This window comes from Anas acuta, chromosome 6 (assembly GCF_963932015.1).
Source record: "Anas acuta chromosome 6, bAnaAcu1.1, whole genome shotgun sequence".
NCBI classification, from domain to species: Eukaryota; Metazoa; Chordata; class Aves; order Anseriformes; family Anatidae; genus Anas; species Anas acuta.
The window spans coordinates 36,186,149-36,202,914 of NC_088984.1; positions in this window are offsets into that span (position 1 = coordinate 36,186,149).

Sequence of the window (16,766 nt, forward strand, 5' to 3'; positions counted from 1 at the left end):
TGGTCATATCCCTGGACTTGTAGGCAGTAATAAGCAATGCAATTTCAAAGCAAAAGAACAACAAAATGGTGTTTCCTGGCTTTCCGAAACTCTTCACTTAAGGATAAGCTTGCTCTCCTGCTTATTATTTCATAATACAATTTCAGAATATAATCTGGTTTTTAACTATTTACCATGAGGAAATGAAACAGGACTTCATGCAACCACACAGTATCTATAATATCTATAAAGCACTATTACTTGCTGCTCTGAGACTACGTACTTCTGTTGCTATTGCTTGTCTCTAGGTGAAATAAGCCCTGCGAGGAAGCTAGCACAAATTGCTCTCATCCATCCTAGGCTTAAGTGCTCTCCATCTTTTTATGCTTGCTTCCTACTGCAGCTTGATCTCACCACAGCACGTTGGTCACCACTCCACAGCCACGACTGCTAGCTTTTGGTAAGCTGCTGTGCCTGGGCTGTAAGGCTCTCCCAGTCATTTCCCTCTTCCAAGGTTTCCCAAATTATATACAAAGTCTTCACTGAGCTGGTCTGATTTCTGAAAAAAACAAGTGCTTTATTAGCAAACCTTCTGTAAAGGTATTATACATGTGTGGTGTTCTGTTTGACCATCCCTGAATAACTCTGTAGAAATCTATAGCCAGGTGTACATTTTAGCCAGTAATCGTTTTAATACTTAGGCACACAGAGAAGAAAAGTTACAAAGCAATGGTTAAAATAAGAGGTCTGCTTGGAGGTGAGCACAGTGAACTGTAGGATCTAGACAACATGAATATAAAATGTAAGCGCAGGGATAATAGAAAAAAATATCAAGACCTACAGAGACGTCTCTGTAAATGTCAGTGCAGAATCTGACCTTTTGGTATCTATCATACATTCACCTGTCTTTGTTTGGGACTGGTATCTCCAATGTCATTTTGCATTTCCTTGCAAATCCGATGGTGTCTACGTAGAAATAGTCCACTGGGAGGATCCAAGAAACGAGGCAGACAACTCCAGATACTTTTTTTTTTTTTTAAACACACATTAGCAATACACCATGAGGCATAGATGGACTGATGCTCATTTCAGGGCAGACGTGGGCACTGAATCCAGCTGCTGGCCTCTATCACTGTACCCATTTAAACAGCAGCCTACAGAAACCAGAGAGGTTCCTCTGGTTTCAGAAGGGAGGCTACATGTGCCTTGCAGCTTGGTCTTTGCTTTTCGCTTGATAACTTGAGAAAGACGACTTAGGGAAGAGAAAGTTAAAGGTGGAGAGAAGTTATTCCATTAGCTACAAAGGGACCCAGAGGACCTGGGTATTGACCTAACATTCTTATGACATTACTGCAACACCGATGTCGCCAAAACCCATCCAAATTTTACATAACAGTTGTGACAACGCAGATGCTATTCCAACAAGCATCAGATGATACCATGGTTCTCCTGAAAATTACTGGGCTTGTTCCATCAGATGGAGGTTGAGGTCCCCACTCAGTCCAACACACATACACATAGCAAAATGCAGGAGAGCTACAGGCAAGGACGTGACTCGGTAAGCACCAGGTTTACCCAAATCCTAAACTGCCTGCAAATTCATCCCATCTCTAAACACCTCCTGGAGCAGACAGTGGGCCTGTGAACTCTGAGCATCATCTGCACGGTACCTAGAGATCACTGGCAAACAGCTAAGTCCTTCACACCTGGCCTCTCTCCTTACACAGAGGGATGGCAATATAAAGCCCCATTACTGGTCAAATCCATCTTTTTCAGGAAACCATCCAAGACAGCAACTTAGTAGACCATACTTCATGACAGAGTTCTCAAATCATCCTCTGATCACACCATCAGAAGCAATGCTATGGGTACAAACACTCTTAAAAAAAATACATAGATGATGGTGGCTGTTTAGGTTATTAACGTAAACAGAATAATCATAAGTAGTATTAACAAGTTGATTACGGATGCTTACATTTTTGGTACACTCTTTCTTGTGAAGCAGAGAATAAAGCATGTCAGCTGAGGTTATCATATCACCTACAGCTGTGCAGAAAGGTTAAAGAGCTCTTGACTGGAAGAAATACATTGCAGATTCTCTCTCCAAATCCATTGCATAATAATGCTCAAACTCATGGCCTTATTGATTTACACACTGCTTAAAAAAAAACAGCAGTGGGCTACCTTGCAGCATGCTCCAGCTGGAACAATATCAAAGGAATTTGGAGGTGGAAATCCCAATCCTGCTCAGAAGAGGTTATCCATAAAAATCTTTGGGAGTAGGATTTTATTTCTCCCATATGGGTAGGTACTAGAGCATGTCCTGCATTTCTCATGTCCAAGCATGCAGCTGGGATTATGCATCTGCCACTGCAATAGGAGAGCACATAACGGAGAGCTGACGTCCTCTGGAAAGCAATAGAGGGCTGCAGTTCAGCTGTGTTCCTGGACAGAAATATTTAACTTGGCATTGGGGTTTTATACGGGTATATTGGTTTGTACAGTACAGCACAAAGCAGTAGATGTTTCATAAAGTAGACTTTTAGTTATTATTTTTTTAAGACATACAATAATTCCTTTTGTTGTTGTTCTTATAAACAAACAGGAAAGTGACCTTCTGACATTGAAGACTAGAAGCAGCCCACGTGAAGACACTGATTATCCCCGCCACCAGCAGATCCCGTCTAAATGGGAGGGTAACGTTTCCAGAGAAACAAACATCATTCCTCTGAGGCACAAAAACACTTTTTTGATTATTGTTCAGAAGAGCGGAGGAAAGTGTAAAGGAGACAGAAGCTGCTAAAGATATGATCAACTGGAGCTAATCTTCCCTCCGAAGTGTGAGTTGCTTAATCAGGGCTCTAAGTGCCTCGTTATTGATGCAGAAATAAGCGCTCGCACAGACACCAAGCCTGAGATGGTTTCACGTTTATGTGGAACTACGTACTCTCACTGCAAGAAATACCTACTTGTAGCATTATTTTAGCATACTTGTATTTTACAGATGTGTTCGTGTCACAGCAAAACTTGTAGTTCAGTCCAGGATAAATATTTGGAGTTGGTCTTGGTTTGTTTTTCCTTCCTCCAGTCAAGATTTGCCTCTTGGAAGAGGTTTCTGTGGGCAGCAGGAATCTTTTTTCTTTCCCAAATACCTTGTAATTCAGGTTGATGTTGATTATTTGAATGTTTTGTTCAATTATTATTATTAAATGGAGATAGCAAGAAAAAAAATGATAGTAAGCTGTAGCATCCCAATAGCAAAAGCAATATCAAAATTTTTTTTTTTTTATTTTAGCAAATCTCACCTCCACTTTTCCTTCTGAAAGCTGCCTTAAAAGCAAACGAGCGCCAACCCCTTACAATACACAGGTTCAAAGGCCAGCAGGCAACAGATGCAGAGGGAGAGCAACCATAGCCAGCGAGCATTTTTCAGACCATCCAGTCTGCCCAGCACACGCAGCACTTGCTCCTTTCTGGTTTCCTCTGATTTCCCCCCTCGGTCCAGCTCAGCTGCTTGTGTTCCCCTTTCTCACCAGCCAGCCCTTCCCCTTCCCAGCAGGCGATTCCCACAAGCTGTGGCTCAAGACCCACGGACGGTTGGCAGCCTTACCCTCAGGATCAAGATTATTGATTTATTTACTGCTGAAAGAGAGAATAAAACAACCCAACCCCTATCCCAAACCTCTGAAAAATAGATCTGAACGGCACATTTTCAGGAATCTGGGGCTGCCTAGGGAAAGGGGGGAGGGAGGTGATCAAACAGGCTGGCTAGCTTATTAGCAGGGAATAATTCTGATCAAATCCCGTGGCTGATACCTGCTTATGAGAACCGGATTTTGACCAATAACTTCTCCCATTTCCTGCAACAATCTGGTTGCGATCAATAGACTACCTGACAGCGGGTACTCCTGGGATGTGCAGGTCAATACACGTGCGGACAGACACTTTTCTTTCCAAGCTAACAGTGAATAAATTTCTGCTGCCCGCATCCACCAGCGTACCCTTTAGCACCTACTCTTTATTCAGAGCTGCGAGGCCAGGCTATTTGGAGAGAGCTATTTATAAAACACTCACACACCAACCCTCCACCCCCAAAACCAGACCTGGCGCGTGCCTGGTAAGTATCACTTTGAGATAAGCGAGCAAGAGTTTTAACTAGGATTTACAGGAAACTAGCACAAATAGAGCAAATTCTGACATCCCCCTGCCCCAAACCCCTACTGCATCTGAGAAAATAAATACAGGTTGTTGGTGACCTTGTTTCTTTCCCCTAACTCTAAGCAAGTCCATCGGAAAGGACTTTACAACATACACTTTGTGCCATTATTTGTGTGATCTATCATAAGAACTCCTGATGCATTTGCATAAATGCATAATTTTGTGTATATACTTTTATATTTACACGGGAACAACCTTGCCAGAGGCTGACCAGAGTCAGAAGCTCCAAGCTGAGCTATGTGCAGTGGCTTGGTTGATAACTACATGGCTTTCGGCTATTCTCCTTTCCCATCCTGAACGGCTTTGTTTCCTTCTGTAGTCCCACAGCTCTTTCCTCCGTAGTTCTCCATAGCTGCTATTGGTACCCAGTCTCCCAAGCCAGATGTTTAAATCAAAACTTGGCCACTTCTGGGTGCACATGAACCACGTGAAGAGGTTACCCACAGCCATCTCAGCTTCAGCTGTTTATCAGTAATAACCTCCTGCCTTCAACCAACCTCTTAGGACTTGCTCTCCCCTAGCATTGGGTAATAGAGTTTGTACACTTTTAGATCCACAAAATCCTCATTGCTTTTCCACCCATTCACAGTGTTGGGTTTAGTTAATACAACAGCAAATAAATAAATAAATTCCCTCGGAAAGCAGTATTTTCCCTTTCTTTGAGGCAACAACGCTGGCTCCGCTGCACAGTGCTGGAAGACTTTACTACTACCTAAGCAAGACTGTCGCTTAGCACGCTAATGCTAAAAAGGATCCTTCAGTCACTGATAGAGCCTTGATCTCAGGCTCACGCTGTGTCTAAACAAGGGTACATCCTCCTAGAAATCCAGGTTTTAGGAATATAATGAAGAGAAGTGCCACAGCTGTCACAGCACTTCTCTCTGGTGGTGGCTTTCTTTGACGCAAGTTAATCTTCCCATTGGGATGCGAGATCGATATCAGCATCTTTCCCTCACAGCTTTGCATGGACTTTTCTGATGGACAGACGGGCCTAAGGATGTTTGAATACATTTCTTTGTTAAGTAAGTGTTGCTTCAAAAATTAACTATTTGAGCTTCCCTTGTTTCAGCCCAGATCTCCTTTGTTCCTCCAGGCACACATCACCTTTGGTTACTGGCTTCCAAGACACGATTCTACATCCTCCCAAATGACATAACCAAGAAGTTGTTACAAAACAAGTGCTTTTGGAGGTTAGAAAAGGAAACATAGAAGCAGCTGAACAAATCGTTTCAGGGATTTAGGTCCGTGCTCTAGCTGAACCATGAATGGCTCAGGCAAGCAGACACGAAAGAGATGATTGCTCCCCGTGTACACTGACCCAACTCCTTATTAAATGGGTTAGTTTAGCCACTGCCACTCTCCCAGTCCACCCAGGCCAATACTCATAGCCTCTGACAGCCTCTGCTACCGCCTGCTTTATTCTACACCACTTTTAGAAGGGCCGAGGCTCCAGGAGGGAAGACACGGCTCAAGCTCGAGCTCCCGCCAGAGATTTCCTGCTGGGAATTTGTCAAGTAAAAGGAGCAAATTCTTGCTTCCTGGTGTCTAGCCTCAGGATGCCCTCCCTCCTCCAGACCCAAGGAGATCCTCAGGGTGTTTTGGAGTGCCTTGCACAGACCATGGCACCTGCTTTCCCGACTCCCTTCGGCTTCTCCCCCCAATCCCTCCCTCCCCACGCTGCGAGGCAGAGGACAGCATCTGCCTCCAGGACAGCGCAGGACCTAACAGAAGCCTCATTCTTGTTTTCCTGGCAAGGAAATAGGGTTAGGTGCTTCAGTAACACATCACGCATGGGGAGCGGGAGGGGGGAGAGATGAAAGAAGCCAGCCATTCCTGTCGACATGTGTCATTTGGGTGCCTGTCTCATACCAACATCAACATAAAGCACAAACAATTTATCACTAACTCAATTTATTACCTATTTGCATTTTGGGATCTTAAAAATAGAGCAGACAAATCATAATGCACGATGCCCCCAGTGATTTCTACTCCCTAATTACGCTGATAACTTGCTTGATTAGCACGATGCTTTGTACAACAGGACTAGCTGGAACAGAGAGAGTCTTTATTTACTTCAGAAGGGCTCTGGATATGATTAGCAGGAGTGCATAAATGTACATTAGTGCACATTAATGCAGCAGCTAATCTAGACGGTGGACAGAAAAAATACGTATTGTATTTTTCCACCCAGTATGTTTCTATTTGAAAATTCCTTCCACAGCAAGTGCCTCTGAGGTACTTACTTTAATTTTCCTGTTGCAATTTGTAATTACTTTAGATTGATATGTCTGTTATTCTAAATAAATTGCTTTATTGGCAAAAATATGCCCTCTTTGTAAGGAGATTATAATTACTGCCACACGGCACACACTTGACTTCTTTCTCTTTGGGAAAGGAGGGTATGAACTCCTTGCTGGGAGGTTGCTTTTCTTTAATTTCCTTTAAAAAAAAAAGTAAAGATGTTTTCTGTGCAGAAACACAGCTGCCCTGCAAATGGTGGGGATGATTACATCTGCCACCTTCTTACTGATGATATCTGTATTTTACAGACTTACACTGGGATCTTTGCATCAGTAACAAGCAGCTTTTCCACACAAAAACTAGTCTCAGAAAATATGGTTAATACCTCTTTTCTTAAATTATATTTAGTAAAGCGTTTAGTACGATTTACCATGAAAAATATTTTTTTATATTATCTAGGGAAAAAAATAATCACACTTTCCATGCACCACCAAAGTCATAAGCACCAAGAAATGAAGAGGGAAGCCATCCCCATCTCCTGTTGGCCAAATTGAGGAGGAATGGCAGAGGTTGGACAACCCAGCTTGCTGCTGAAGGGCAGGGGTGCCAGAGGGGAATGTGTGTCGCTTTGGGAACACCACCTCTGCTCAGTGGTAGCTGAAAGTCAGGTCCTTGGAAGAAATGCCCTCCTCCCTCTGTTCTGTTCAACACTATCCATATTTGATGGAAGAATCATTAGTCGCTTTAAAGTTATTTAATTTTTAATGCCAAGCCCTGTGAGTGTTTCCATATTTGTTCTTCTGCGCAGAAAGCTCTTGGCTATGCTATTATGACAGTGAGTGATTGGTGTTTAACACTGCAATCATCTCCAATAGTTTTTCAATACAAAGATACATGGTTGAACAATCTTCTCTTCAAAAAAAACGAAGAAGAAGAAATCTCTCCCCCCAAATTGTGAGATATACCGAGTAGATGCTGTCTATACAAGCCAGATTGACTAATTCTCTTCTCTCCTTGCCTCAGCAGCAATATGCTTACTTCCCTTACACTTACATACACTTTGTGCCACCACTTGCTCTCCTCCTGATTTGGCCGCAGGGCGACATGTTGTACTGCAGCTTCTCGGATACATTCTGCTCCTCTCTTGCTAATCAGGTTTCATTGCTGGCAGCCAAATGGATGATGCCCAGATTTCACGAGATTTGGAGCATTGCAAATTCCCATTCTGCTGGGTATCTGACCATGTCAATATGCTCTCTTGCTTACACTTAGCTGAGTAATTTCCCAAGGTTAAATGCCAATACCAAATCACTAGAAGGATTACAAAGGCTATGCTTCATATGCGCATTGTGAATCACCGTGCGAAAGCAATACAAAGAAAGGATTGTCACAACAGTTGAAAGGAAGGAGGACAATGCAGAATGAAATTGTCTTTAAAACCACACGGCTGATCATACCAACGCTTCGGAGGCTGCGACACGCTTCAGCTGAGCCTACAGCTCAGCATGCAAAGAGCAAATTGGAGGAAGAAATACTTGGCACTTTGTTTAACTGCAGCCAGACAAAAATGCCTCACCTTCTGCCTCCAGAACAGGGTGGTTAGATTAGAGACTATGAAATTGCATAGCTTTTCTGATGGGAAGCTACGCTGCAGTATCTATCATTTAGCTTTCAATTTCTTACCAAGAGTTATGGGTCAACGGCTAGAGTCAAGTACAACCACTTCCTCGTGCTTATAGTAATTACTAACTCCCACTTTATCACGATGCCTTTTATCTGAAGTATCCCAAAGCATTTTACAAATTCAGCAACACATCTATGTTGGACCTGATCCAAAGCACATTAGGGTCAATGAAGTTAATATTGAATGTATTATATGCATGTAAACACTGGATAAATTGCTTGCAATTGCATAATTACAGTTGAGGGCATCCAAACAGCCTTAACTCTGCCCTATAGCAATGGAAACAATAGAAAAAAGAACAATTGGATGAGTCTTCCAAAAACATACCAAAAAAACCACACAGCTCTTCCAAACTGAGACAGTATTAAAATAATTAGATCATATAAATAACATGTATTGTTGGCAAAAAACTGCTTTAGGTTGTGTGTGTGTACCTTGGTTAAACATCCCCATTCTTGAGTTTCCTACGGTTTAATAGTCTGGCCAGAATTTCCTGGATCAAATTCAGTTTATCTGATAAACCTTGACAGAAATTTTTAGGGTAGACAAAATAACAAACATTAGTTTATTTTAACACAGTACTTATCTGCAAGTAGCGATCAAAGTTGGCCACCAGTATTCCATGTTGGCACTTCCCAGAGCACTGAGAAGGCACACTACCCAATGAGGTCCTTAAGTCAGAGGAATACCAGGAAAATGGTCATCATCTGCTTCTCACCATTTTTAATGTTCTTTCCTTAAATATCCTCAAGAAGCTACTGCTGGAAATGAAAAACAAACTGGCTGGACCTTTCACCTGACCTGGTGCCACAATAATGCTTTTAATCACACATTTTGGAATATAAGCCTCAGGCATTATACTAAAACCTTTAAAGTGTTGAAGCTAGCAAATCTATAGACCTATTTCAGACACTGTGTGAGTTCATATATCCTGATAAGGGCTAATAATGAAGTACAAAGTTTAAAAAAATAATGATTTCTACCACAGAGCGGGGCTGATATTCTAAAGGTGCACACCAGTATTTTAAAGTTGCAATAAAAAGCAACTCTAATTTTTGTCCTCAAAACAGTTTGAAGTTCATCATTATGAATGCTTATGTCATTTTGGATGTGGCTCTCCTTATGTTGGTGATATTGTTGGACTTTCACTGAGTGAACGACCCACCGGTTATTTTCCTGTGTGGATTTCTGCTTCCCTCAGCACTAGAAGGATGGGGAGATTGTGAAGAATGGACGAAACAACTGGGGGATAGACGAAGTTTAATAAACCACATAAAGCACTCCCTTAAGCCTACCATGGGAGACAAAGTGGGGGTGCTTTACTGCAGAGCGGTGTGCGGCGATCAGTGCAGGTATCATCCCCACACTCCGTATCTGTTCCTAAAGTGCTTCCGTTAGGACAACGTGATTCCCATCATTCTTCCCAGTAATTCGCAGAGAGTGCGCCTCAATCCACACGGGAGGGATTAGAGCAAAATTGCAGTGCTTGCGAGGTATGCCGGGCTGGCAGCCTCGGACGCCAACGCAGTAGACTATTCAGCGGGGACTCTCCGAACAGGTATGAAACAATACAACCGGATGTCATTTCCTCTGTTGGAGAGAGCTCAGCTCTGGAAAAGCTTTCTCTCTGCCTTGGATCAGGCTCCCCAGGGAGAGCACAGCTTTTCTGCCAGCTGAAGCACAAACCGATGTTGTCTAGCCCATTGTGCTTTTTGTGATAACTAGAGTTGGACCACTCCACCACACAGGAACGTTCGTGTTCGGCAGTAACAACCTTCAGCCACTCAAACGTCTGACCTGAAGAGACGGAGCACTGTAGTGTAATATTTCATTCCTCTGAAAACACCCTGAAATTCAAACACTACAGATATTCTTAAAAAAAAAAAAAACCACCATGAAACACAACAAAACGTACATGAAGGAGAACAGGAGGGGAGAAACCTTTCCACCACGACGCAGAGGAACAGGGACCAGGCCAGCCGTGCAGTCTCCACACTAGGATGTTCCCCAGCCTGTCCGGTTAAAGCCCGGACAGCCTTGCCTCATCTCCCAACTACCACTGCTTGGAGGAGGGGTCCCTTTGAGCCTGGATTATCCCATGACCCTGTGAAAGTAACTGGCTGACATAAACATAAGACAGTCACTTTGCAGTTAGCAATGGACTACCAGAGTATTTGGTAACTAGCACACTTTAATTGGGAAAATTCCCCCTCTGCTTTTCAAGCATGAAAGGCCAAAGATGTGACTCATCAAGGCGACAATGCTGACACAACCTAGCATTTTACCATGGTATTACCATGGCCTAGCTGTTCACAACCTAATTTAAAGTCTTGTCAAATGCTGTAATGCACATAATAATGAACATGGCAGCCTAAAATAGTTTGTTTCTAAATTTCAAGACTGTTTCTAAATTTCAAGACTAGAGTTGTACAGCTAAAAAGAGACATGGTTGACATCAGCAAACCAGATGTTACTCAAGTCCTGAAGGCATCAGGTTTGATGTAACACAGTAACTAAGCACGCACAACTAGAAAAAAGCTTGCACAAGTCTGAAGAGGGCACAAAGATTATTTTGTTATGATGAAAGATGAAAAAGTAGGCAAACTGACAGTCCAGTGATTTGTGAACCAGCAACAAGCCAAGACACATTCAGCACGGTCATACAAAAAGAACAGCTCTAACTGTGAGACAAGAGTCTTGGTAGGTCAGAGAGCATTCAAGGAAGGGAGTTTGGTCACCCAAGAGGAATTCTTGGCTGATGTTAAGTTAATAGAGCTAATGCCATTCTGAGTTGCATACCGAGGAAAATACACCTCTAAGCATTGCATCTCAGCTCAGGAACCTACATTTTAGGATGAATATGGAAATAGTAATAATAGCAAGTCAAAAAAGAATTAAAAAAAATCCTTCATTGGCCAAAAAAAATAACTGTTTTGCTTACATTGCCTGGTCTATTTTAAATGTATCCAACACCAATTATAGAAATGAAATTTTAGGGTTTTGATGCTTATTGTTCCCAAAAGCCACAAAGAAAAAGCTCTCATACATATCACAGATAAGACAATAAAATAACAGGAGCCAGTGACCAACTAGAGTAGCTTCCATTCCTAGGAACAGGGAAGTAACCTACAACAAAACCTCCAAGCCCCCCCCGAATGCTCCAAAACCAAACAAAAAGAAAACAGCCAGCTGGCTGTCATTTCACACTGATGCTCATTGAAAAATAATGTTCCAAGAGGCAACTGGTGCCATTCTGGATGCAGACACCAGCAGTCTGCATTTTTAGGACTCATCTACATCCACAGTGGTATATCCACTACTGAATGAACCACCAATTTTTATGTTTAAAGTGATACAGATAACACTAGACTTCAACCAGCTGTCAAGCTCTGCTCTGCCTTCCTCCCTTAGGCCTCTATTACCATTTCTGATTGCAATTACCTAAAAAATTCGGAAGCTATACCCCCGTTTTAAGTCGAAGTAACCCACCCTTACTTCAGTGGGGCTGTGGACAGACAGCACATCAGCTATAAGTGTTAAGGACAAGCATCTAATTCCCTTTGCCAAAGGCAGAAAAAATTGGATCGCCTTGAATACTTGGCATTGTGAGCGCACACAAACCTGAAAGAGAATAATTAAGATGAACGTTGGCCTGCTAGGTCTTTTTTAAATGGTGCTAGTCATGAGGGGAAGAAAAGAACCTTAGAAGAAAAAAAGTGATTAGAAGCGTTAAATCTGGTTGTTTGGCTTGATTCCCATCCTGAGTCACACTCTAGTAGGAAATATAGACACTTGATCTCTCTTCCCTCCTCCGTCCTTTCTTTTCCCAGTGAACGAAGTGTTATGACACCCTATGTCACCCTTCCTGTTATGCCCCTTTTATACAGACATGCCTTTTCTACTCTCATGTCATTACCCTCATTCTGGATTGTACCATCATGCCTACCAAAGAAAATCTATTGACCGAAGGGTTTGTCCTTTGTTCAAGCATTTTGAGTAGATGATCCACCTTCTTCACTTCACAATAACTTGACAAAACTAAGGAACGTGCTTATGTTTGATTAGTTAGATTAACTAGTTGCAAATCAATTTCAGAAAGCGACTAATATGCAGATTTTTTTTTTATTTTTTAAGATGGAACTGTTATTTGGCAATATTCTCGTAGACTTCATAAAAAGTCTTTCTTTGAAAGTACTTTCAGGGCATTGCTAAGAACCAAAGCTCCATATACAGAAACACTAGAGAAGCCCCAGAATCACATGTATTTATAAAGCACTAACATGCTCGCAGATGACCAATAGATCAATTTTATTTTTGTTCTCTTTCTCCAAAATAGCCTTGTCTGAATAGGAGCCTGCTTTTAGAAGCTCCTGTGCTCTACAGCACACCCTTCAATTTTCAGTGGCACTATAGGCAAGAAAGTTCAATGTGTACCTAGCTGCTTTGCTAAATTGCAGCCAGAAGTCTTGACAAAACCTGAGGGGAGAAAATACAGCATAACTTTTTAGTATTGCAGAAGTGGGAGAGAACCCCATCAGTAACAGCTAGGTTAAAACATCCCATCCACAAGGACACTGCTCAAGTGCAATGGGCTGAGCTGGTTGTCCTATAACATATGCATCTCTCACTCCTACAGCAAGTGAAAGCCCCGTATTTACAATGTGACTGAATAAAGCAAGCTTCCAGAAAACATTACAGGAAAGAGCCCGTTCAAACTGTCATTTGGCAGCTCTTTATAAGGAGTAAAATCAGACTGGTGTTTGAGACAGGTGGTACTGGTCCATCTTTGTGGACCATCGTGTGACCTGGCCTTGCCCGTCCTGGCATTCCCAAGGAGGAAAATTCATCTTGCCATTTCAAGGTATAACACAGACTGAGCAGTTCAGCAGGTGTTTTTGTTCGCATTAAATGCTTGCAAATGGTGCCACTAATTGAATTACAAATTGACTCATTATCAGATACAGTAAGCAATTTCTTTAAATTAAGTGGAGATTAATTAGAATAGCTGGGCAGAATAACTGAAGCAAAATGGTCCCACCCTCCTCATCAACATCTAAACCTGTCAAATAATTCTAACCCAACAGAAATTGATTTGGGGTTATCAGGTACATCTGTCAAACTAGCACCAAAGTCTTCAAAACCTGACCGTTTTTACTAGTATTAAAATGTAGACATCTGATATCTACAACAACACTTCAACACTTCACAGCATCCTGAAAAACAGGTAAATATTCAGCCATTTTCATTGAAAGAATGGATTCAGTCATGCATTTAACTGCTTACGAAGGGCATACTTGTTTGTTAGTTTAGCAAATTACAAAAAAGAAAACAGCACCTATTATTCTTTGTAACTTTATTATTTATGAAATCATTATGAGTATCAGGGTAATATTTCCTGATAGCTAATAATTACACTGACATTTCCTCAGGTTATGCAAATATATTCACTGCCACCAGTGACACTGGAGCAATCAAGGTTATCCCTCGTATCATGACACTGTGCTACCATAGAACAAAACAATAAACATGCTAAAAAAACAGGTTTGGAGGGGGAAAAAAAGATTCTAATACTGCAATTTTAAAAATCTGTTCCTAAAGGAGAAAATGGTCAAGCATTATAAATCATTATTAGCAACTGTAACATTAAGGACAAAGACAGTTTAGAAACAATCCATCAACTAATCAAGAATTTTCTTCCACCTCCCTTTTATAAAGGCAACACCACACAAAATCAACCACCAAAGCCTTACAAGTGGCATTTTCAATGCTGAAAAATAACACCTTTAAGTCTTCTCATATGACTCACAATAAACATGACAAACTATATAAACTATATTTTAATTGGAGTCTATGAAAAGGAAATTAATTTCACCAGCCTTCTGTGATAAGGAAAGACGCAGGTATTTAATGCCAGCATGGTCTTGCAAACAATTCTGTAACATTTCCAAAGAAAGCTGGGATTCAGAACGACATCTTTTTAATCCCAGAAAGGTGCTAGTTAGGGAGGGCCCGATAAACATGTTTTAAGCATGTAAAAATATTAACTAACATTTCAAGAAACAACCTGCTCATCAACAATCACTAACCTGAAGGGCTGGGAGAGATGAGGGCTATAAGAAGCTACCACTGAATTTTCTGTTCAGTGGTCAATACACATCTGACAACCAAGTTTATGATGGATGTTCATCAAATAATTATTAAAAAATTGTGTTCAGAGATGTCATGGATGGATACATTTTTTTTTTGTATGTGGATGCTTGAGAAAGGCCAGTGACAGATTTTATCTACTCTAGTAGATAATGCTAGAAGTAGTAAAAAAAATAAATCTATTTTAAGCTGACTTCTTCAGAAAAAAATTATCTGAGCTGTTCATTCTTCAAAGCTTCTCTTTTCTTTCAGTGATCTCATGTAAATGCAACGCTCATAACTTCTACCGGGGTTAAGAAACCCACAAGGCACACATATGCCAAGAGCTGAATGAAAGCTAGTGAAAGGCTAAATGTAGCAATCCCTTTCCTTTAAAAGCTGAAACAGGGCACAGTTAAAACAAACCAGTGCTGGTTAAACAATCATGATACAAGAGCAAAGTTTGTTTCTTTCCCTTTTTCCCCCCTTAATGCAAATTAAACCAGCATGAAAGCCTGACAAGCTGGCATGGATATGTGGACATTACCACATCTTGGTGAGTCTTCTGTGGTCTCCTTATCATGATGACATGGGGGACTCCTGAAGAAGGAATATGGTTGCTGTTACTCTGACAAACCCACTCAATCCCATCCACATCTAAAAAGTATGTGTGTTGCAAGAAAGAACAGAAGCGAGGAGAAAGCAGATATGAGAGCTGCACAGCTGAAGACCTGTCTTCTGGAAAGGAAAGAGCAGAGAGTGGGTAGAAGAGTTAAAAACACGAACTGTAAAGCAATTAAAATTTGCTATAAAACTATCGGTGGTACCATATTAGAAAGCAGCCCATTTCCACAGCTGCTCAAAGAGGTGCTGTAAATTAACCAAATGACACACTAAAAAGCTTAAACTTAAAGTCTGCTAATCCCTTTAGACTCAGTCTCTAACAATTTTGTAAGAGGAACTGCAGCTTCTTTTGACAGAAACAATAAATCATCCCCTCAAGCAGGGTATCTTGCTGCAAATAGGTATGTAAGGAACTAAATCTGTCCCAGTCGGTTCAGATTGGTGTTTTAGAGCAGCTTATGATTATGTTTTAGAAGAACTTTTTCCTCATTTAAAAACTCCATCAGTTTTAAAGTTAAATCCAAAGATAAATTGGGCACTTAAAGATATTAGAGGCTTTTTCAATAGATGTGCCGGACATTGTACTAGCTTTCATGTTATTCCAGAGGCTAGTTAAGCTCATTGTTTGAAGTCCAAAAGCTTTTGGAAATTGATGTCTAGGGCTAAACTTAAATCTTTAAACACTTTTCAAAGGAAGATTCATTCTGAGAGCCAAACAGTCTTAGCAGTCAGCCTTTTCAACAGGACCTATTTGCAAAGATAGATCTAAAAGGAATTGCTTCATCTGGCTGCACCAATGAAAACCATTTTGAGACAAAGAAATCCCTAATACATCAGTCTGCTGTATCCACAGAAGGCAGCAGCTTCTGCTTTGCCCTTCATACAACTGAAAGTGAAACCAAGACATTCAATTCTTCATCTTAGAGCAGGGGAGAGGTACTGTAAAAAAGGGAAATGTAGATGTAAAGTACTGAGATCCTTTATTTGGACAGCAGATGAGACAACAGAGATGCATTTATTGATTTGCTGCTCCGCTAATTAACATACCGCTTTCAGTCTTAGCTTTCACCAAAAGATTGAGCTGTTTCAGGCAGTCTTGGAAAGCTGCTCCTCAGAGCGATGCTACCTTGAAACAGAGCAAAAGCACTGTAATTTCTATTTTTAACTGCTAATGCACAAGCCAATTTTACAAACGCTCTGCTCCACATTTTCTGACATGCGGAGTGGTGCACAGCAATGGAAGAGGCAAACAAAGCAACATGAGTACTTGCCTTTAGCAGTGAATACACTGGAATAAGGCACTAGCATGGAAGAGAGCCCGCATGGTCAATATGGAGACTTCAGATCTGCATCCTTCATCAGACATCTCACTCCCCCTGCTGTAATGCACCCCTTTGTGACCACTAAGTTACAAGCCATTGTTTAGCAACTAGAGGAGATTAAATAAAAAAAAAAATCTGTTCTCAGTTTCTGGGACCGCATTTCCATGAAGTCCTCCCACCCTTATTTTCTGAGGGATCTGCTCACTCACAGCCACAACAACCGCAGCTCCAGCAGGAGGAAGGGAAAGATGAGGTCCTCTGCATCCTGCTGTCTTCCACAGGGGACCACCCCTCGATTCCAGCCCGTGCTCAGGATCAGGGCAGCCAAGTGTGGAAGCAGCACGGGAGAGGGAATGCATCACCAGGGACGTGGTGCTTTGGAAGTTCAGCCTACATATCTGCAGCCCCTGGGAGGTGGCACTCAATTAAACCACAGTCAGGCACTCAGCTGGCTCTATACAGACCCCCCCAGCCATCAGGGAGGCTGTGCTTCTTAATACCAGCTTATTTCATCTGCATCACAAGGCAGGAAAGGAGTGATCATGCTCTGCCCAAGCTCAAAGTCCAGTTTT